At 43.4% G+C, this 6,567-nt stretch overlaps 1 pseudogene; it reads right to left on the reverse strand.

The window, feature by feature from the left end:
• Nucleotides 1–2,813: 2,813 nt before the first annotated feature.
• On the reverse strand, nucleotides 2,814–2,933 carry LOC124623259 (annotated as a pseudogene).
• Nucleotides 2,934–6,567: the final 3,634 nt, after the last annotated feature.

The following is a 6,567-nucleotide window of genomic DNA, read 5'->3' on the forward strand; positions in this document are numbered from 1 at the left end:
CTAAGATAAGGCGTAAGGTCAGTATTGCCTCACGTGTTCCACCATTTCTACGGAATCCAAACTGATCTTGCCCGAGGTCGACTTCTACCAGTTTTTCCATTCGTCTGTAAAGAATTCGCGTTAGTATTTTGCAGCTGTGACTCATTAAACTGATAGTTCGGTAATTTTCATATCTGTCAACACCTGCTTTATTTGGGTTCAAAATGGTTCAAATGGCTCTGAGCACTATGGGACTCAACTGCTGAGGTCATTAGTCCCCTAGAACTTAGAACTAGTTAAACCTAACTAACCTAAAGACATCACAAACATCCATGCCCGAGGCAGGATTCGAACCTGCGACCGTAGCGGTCTTCCGGTTCCAGACTGCAGCGCCTTTAACCGCACGGCCACTTCGGCCGGCCTTTATTTGGGATTGGAATTATTATATTCTTCTTGAAGTCAGAGGGTATTTCGCCTGTCTCATACATCTTGCTCACCAGATGGTAGAGTTTTGTCATGACTGGCTCTCCCAAGGCTGTCAGTAGTTCTAATGGAATGTTGTCTACTCCCGGGGCCTTGTTTCGACTGTGGTCTTCCAGTGCTCTGTCAAACTCTTCACGCAGTATCATATCTCCCATTTCATCTTCATCTACATCCTCTTCCATTTCCATAATATTGTCCTCAAGATCCTCTATATACTCCTTCCACCTTTCTGCTTTCCCTTCTTTGCTTAGAACTGGGTTTCCATCTGAGCTCTTGATATTTATACAAGTGGTTCTCTTTTCTCCAAAGGTTTCTTTAATTTTCTGTAGGCAGTATCTATCTTACCCCTAATGAGATAAGCCTCTACATCCTTACATTTGTCCTCTAACCATCCCCGCTTAGCAGTTTTGCACTTCTTGTCGATCTCATTTTTGAGACGTTTGTATTCCCTTTTGCCTGCTTCATTTACTGCATTTTTATATTTTTTCTTTCATCGATTAAATTCAATATTTCTTCAGTTACCCAAAGATTGATACCAGCCCTCGTCTTTTTACCTACTTGATCGTCTCTGCCTTCACTACTTCATCCGTCAGAGCCATCCATTCTTCTTCTACTGTATTTGTTTCCCCCATTCCTGTCAATTGTTCCCTTATGCTCTCCCTGAAACTCTGTACAACCTCTGGTTCTTTCAGTTTATCCAGGTCCCATCTCCTTAAATTCCCACCTTTTTGCAGTTTCTTCAGTTTTAATCTACAGTTCATAACCAATAGATTGTGGTCAGAGTCCACATCTGCCCCTGGAAATGTCTTACAATTTAAAACCTGGTTCCTAAATCCCTGTCTTACCATTATATAAGCTATCTGATACCTTTCAGTATCTCCAGGGTTCTTCCATGTATACAACCTTCTTTCATGATTCTTGAACCAAGTGTTAGCTATGATTAATTTATGCTCTGTGCAAAATTCTACCAGACGGCTTCCTCATTCATTTCTTACCCCCAATCCATATTCACCTACTATGTTTCCTTCTCTCGCTTTTCCTAATCTCGAATTCCAGTCACCCATGACAATTAAATTTTCTTCTCCCTTCACTACCTGAATAATTTCTTTTATCTCATCATATATTTCATCCATTTTTTCATCATCTACAGAGCTAGTTGGCATATAAACTTGTACTACTGTAGTAGGCTGGCCACAATAATGCGTTTACTATGCTGTTTGTAGTAGCTTACCCGCACTCCTATTTTTTTATTCATTATTAAACCTACTCCTGCATTACCCCTATTTGATTTTGTATTTATAACCCTGTAGTCACCTGACCAAAAGTCTTGTTCCTCCTGCCACCGAACTTCACTAATTCCTACTACATCTAACTTTAACCTATCCATTTCCCTTTTAAAATTTTCTAACCTACCTGCCCGCTTAAGTGATCTGACATTCCACGCTCCGACCCGTAGAACGCCAGTTTTCTTTATGCTGATAACGACGTGCTCCTGAGTAGTCCCCGCCCGGAGATCCGAATGGGGGACTATTTTACCTCAGGAATATTTTACCCAAGAGTACGCCATCATCATTTAACCATTCAGTAAAGCTGCATGCCTTCGGGAAAAATTACGGCTGTAGTTTCCCCTTGCTTTCAGCCGTTCGCAGTACCAGCACAGCAAGGTCGTTTTGGTTATTGTTACAAGGCCAGATCAATCAATCATCCAGACTGTTGCCCCTGCAACTACTGAAAAGGCTGCTGCCCCTCTTCAGGAACCACACGTTTGTCTGGCCTGTCAACAGATACCCCTCCGTTGTGGTTGCACCTACGGTACGGCCATCTGTATCGCTGAGGCAAGCAAGCCTCCCCACCAACGGCAAGGGCCATGGTTCATGGTTCTTATGAAATGAAATGTCGGGTGGCGATGGCCTCCCTTTGGATAGACCAGTCACCTGGTGCAAGACTTTGTAGTTGACGCCACTTCGGCGTCTTGCGCATCGATGAGGATCACATGATGATGAGGACAACACAATACCCAGTCCCAGAACGGAGAAAATCTCCGACCCAACCGGGAATCGAACCCGGACCCCACGCATGGCATCCTGCCGCGATGACAACTATCTTTTTGTTTGTTAGCGGCGGACGTCCAACGACGCTTGTTGAAGTTCATTATTGATCCATTAACTCAGGTTCTTTTTTTTTTTTTTTTTTTTTTAATTACAAAGGGCAGCTAACCCTATGACCGAACACGCTGAGCTACCGTGTCAGCACCATTCAGCTGTGGAGGCGGACAAATAAATGTCGTGTGGCACAACGGTCTGGTGCAAGTCTTTCAATTGGACGCCATTTAGGCGACTTCCGTGTGCTGAAGGCAACGGCATCCGGTTTTCCCCGAACGGTCACCCATCCAAGTACGAGCCGGGCCCAACGTTGCTTAACTTCGGTGATCGGGCGGGAACCAGTGTTACCAACGTGGCAAAGCCGTTGGCGTTAATCTAACAACAAGTGCAAATACGAGCTTATAAAATGTGGCGCATTCCTCGATAACATCTGAGACCATATCTCGTAACACATGACGAATTGACTATCTGTTTATCGCTATTGGTCCCTTCACCGTACACTGATTTTCTATCTAAACAGTCACACAGATTACACATTGAGAACAAAATGTTAACTTAGGTAACAGCACTTAGTGTTTAAATTCAAGTTTTTAAATAGCAAGAGAATCATTGGAGCTAACATGTCATATCATACTGTGAACTTCATATTATTATTATTATTATTATTTTGCAAGGTAAGCTCATTTATTGCTTTTGCTACGTGTGTCAGGAATACAGAGAATACAACCTGCCCGGCTGGACACCAAGTTTGACACATACTGATACGTTATTCCATGCTAGGTCATCTCCATGCCAGGGTTCACCAATCGTAGTGTCAGGTGAGTGATCATCAATCATAGCTCCTGACGAATGATGATCTGACAGTCAGTCGGTATATATCTTCTTTGGGCGAAAGACTTAGAGAATGTGTTGCCTGGACCAACAGTCACACACCTTATCGCAAAGTTTCATGAGCCAGTTTTCAATGATGACTGTGGAAATATGATAAAAAGCCCTACAAATGGTTCCCATAGAGATCTTGAGCACAGGGTTAGATTAATTACAGCCCACTTTTAAACAATCATTCTTCCCACACTCCATAATAACAAATCACTTCATTTTTAAATATGACACTGCGCGATAACATACAACAGAGCAGGTGGATGTGCTCTTGCATCGAGTGGATGTACGGTGAATGGACTGCCCTGCCCGTTCTCCCGACATACAACAAATCCAGCACTCTGTGATATGTTGGGGAGAAGTCCATGTGCTCCAACGTCCATCCAACAGTTGTCAAGCGCACTGGTGGAAGAATGAAACAGGAGACGACAAGGATTACTTACCAAGTTTGTGACCAGCATGGGAGTACGTTGCAGAGTTGCGTTGCCGTCCATGGTGACCACACCCGTAATTAGGAAACATGTCCCGTCTTTTTAATGTTCAAGGAACCAGCAAAAATCCCGACGACTTCATTGTAATTGTTGTCTTTGGATAAAAGAGTCATTTCTGTTCCTCTCATTTCGTATTTCTTCCCATTACTTTCTGTATTACACTGTAGCAGTTCTTTCTATGTGAGATTCGAGTTTTGTCAAACTCTGTTAATAGGCAATGACACGTAACAAGAAACTTATTTTCGTCCTTAAGTTTTGGATAACGGTGTATTAATCATTTACAATCTCAGTGTCAGATCCACTAGAAAAGGTTCTGAACGTCAGGGTTGAAACCGGTCATTGATTTAACTAAAGTACATGTCAGCAACTGGAGCAGCAGTTCATTAATTGAGTACTCTATTCCGTTGTGGGGTAACAGCATTCTCTGTGCACGGAGAAAGTAATAATTTTATATCTGTTTGATGTATCAGATGACCCCCTTTCCATTTGAAAATTATGAGTTGCATCCAAGATGGACGTTTCTAAAATGCCCGCTGTGTTGGTAACACAGCCTCTCAATTTCTCTCCCGCTCCCCCTTCCTCTCCTATCGCGTGCTGTATGACTTCAGGTTTCAGTTTACTCACCCGTTTTCGTATAAGAAGTGTAATTCCACACTTACAGACCACCTCGTATATCGTGTCACTGTAATGCAGTAATGTAAGAGTAGAAAAAAAAAACCTTCTCGTTCCTGCAGGTGCGTTCACAGTATTAGTATTTAGGAGAAAATGAAATGCTGATAAATCGATTCAGTATGTTACAAGCGGGATAAGATGACTCAGAGATTCCTGCCGTCCGTCGGCAGTTCTGCTGTCCACATCACTCAGGCTGCGGTAGGCGAGCGAGTCCATTGTATGCTGATCCACAGCCGCCGTCTCGCCACGTAAGCTTGTGATGGTCGGCATTGCCTGAGGTCACGTGTCGCACTTTGCGGTCCGGCAGGGGGAGAGGTTAACGTCCCGCTAAAACATGGAGGAGTCCATGTCACCGCAGGCTGGGCAGTGGAGAAGGAATGGGTTGCAGCAAGGTTGTCGGAATGAACGGTAAGGATCACGGCGAGTGTGCGCAGTAGTACACTGCGCCGCTGACGTCACAACCGACTCTGCCACGACTCGGTGTCCCGCAACTACCATAACCTAGTGTGCACTCGTTGCGTTTTTGAGTGAATGCGGGTTGTTTTACGGGAGTGATGGCTTCCAGTGATTGTTCTTCAGTCGTGGAATCACAGAATAATAGAGATGTTCACCATATACGCACAATACATTACATTTGTTTATGTTGAGGAGTTACTATACCGCAAGTTGACCAAGAGAACTAAAGAGAGAGAGAGAGAGAGAGAGAGAGAGAGGGGGGGGGGGGGGGAGACAGAGAGCGTGATATATACGCACGTGTGATAAACCCTTTCCCTCGCAAACTTCTCTCCTTCATACCCCCTCTGCGTTACCGCACATAACGTGTCACTGATCTCATTTTTACTAAGACTACAGTACACGCGAGGTGCCTATTTGCTTCCAATGTCCTGAGTGGAATGCGTAAGTTCTAATGAATGTTCACCAACCTGCAGTCTTCCGTAATTGTTGTCCCCTGCGCAGGAAACAGCACATAGATCATGAATCCGTTGTCTTTATGCTGTAATAAACTCTTAGCGAGGTACAAATATTTTAGAAATAATTAAATTTACCATTAGTTGTTTATAGGGAATGCCACTCGCTTTTTACTAGCAGATCACGAGAAACTGCTCAATTACATTCCACTTTAGAGTCACACATAATTTCCATTCTTCAACAAAGTAATGAACTGCATATTTCCGTAATTACTATCACACTGCTCTCAACTACATGTCCAATTAACCAGAGTCTGCTAATAAAGTCTTAACTGATGCCGACCGCAGCAGACAGCATATGTGTCCTCCGACACTACTGAACCAGCTCTGATCTTACAGCCGAGCCACTTCGCCTGTCATCCAAGTTAGGCGCGATCGGAAGATCATCGATGTGCTTCGTCTGCCGTTTCGTTTAGCAGTTATTTATCATTCTGCTGTTTATTAATAGTTGTGAAATAATTAAATAATAGCAAGCTATTGAGAGATGCTTTGATTTGAAATGCAAGTAAATACGCTGTTTAGTTTATCTAATATTACTAACAGAAGATTATCATTTTGGCGCGCAGCTTCCGAATGCAGCAGCTAGTCGCGGAAAAGGATCACAATTTAGGCGGTATTTCTCACGATTCTCGTACCGAACAAACCATCTGTCATCGGTAACTCACATCACATTAAGTCATTTCCACTGCTGCTTTCTCAACTGCTCTAAGAAGAGCTTCCTGTACCTTAATCTGATGGCTGCAAAATCATAAATATTACAACTGTACGAGTACTGATCCTCCGCAGGTCTTCCTGCATTTCGCTGCAGTTTGCTAGCGCTGGAACTTCTCCAGATATGAGAGCATCATTCGTGATTGACGATTAAGAGTACTGTCGTTCTATAATTACCGAAGTATTGAGTAGTACTGAAAGCATGTTGCGAATATTTCTCACGAAAATTAAGGGTTCACTGTAAGCTCCTGATTTGTGCTAACCGCAGCAGACAACGAAAAA

The sequence above is a fragment of the Schistocerca americana genome, chromosome 7 (assembly GCF_021461395.2).
Source record: "Schistocerca americana isolate TAMUIC-IGC-003095 chromosome 7, iqSchAmer2.1, whole genome shotgun sequence".
Lineage (NCBI taxonomy): Eukaryota > Metazoa > Arthropoda > Insecta > Orthoptera > Acrididae > Schistocerca > Schistocerca americana.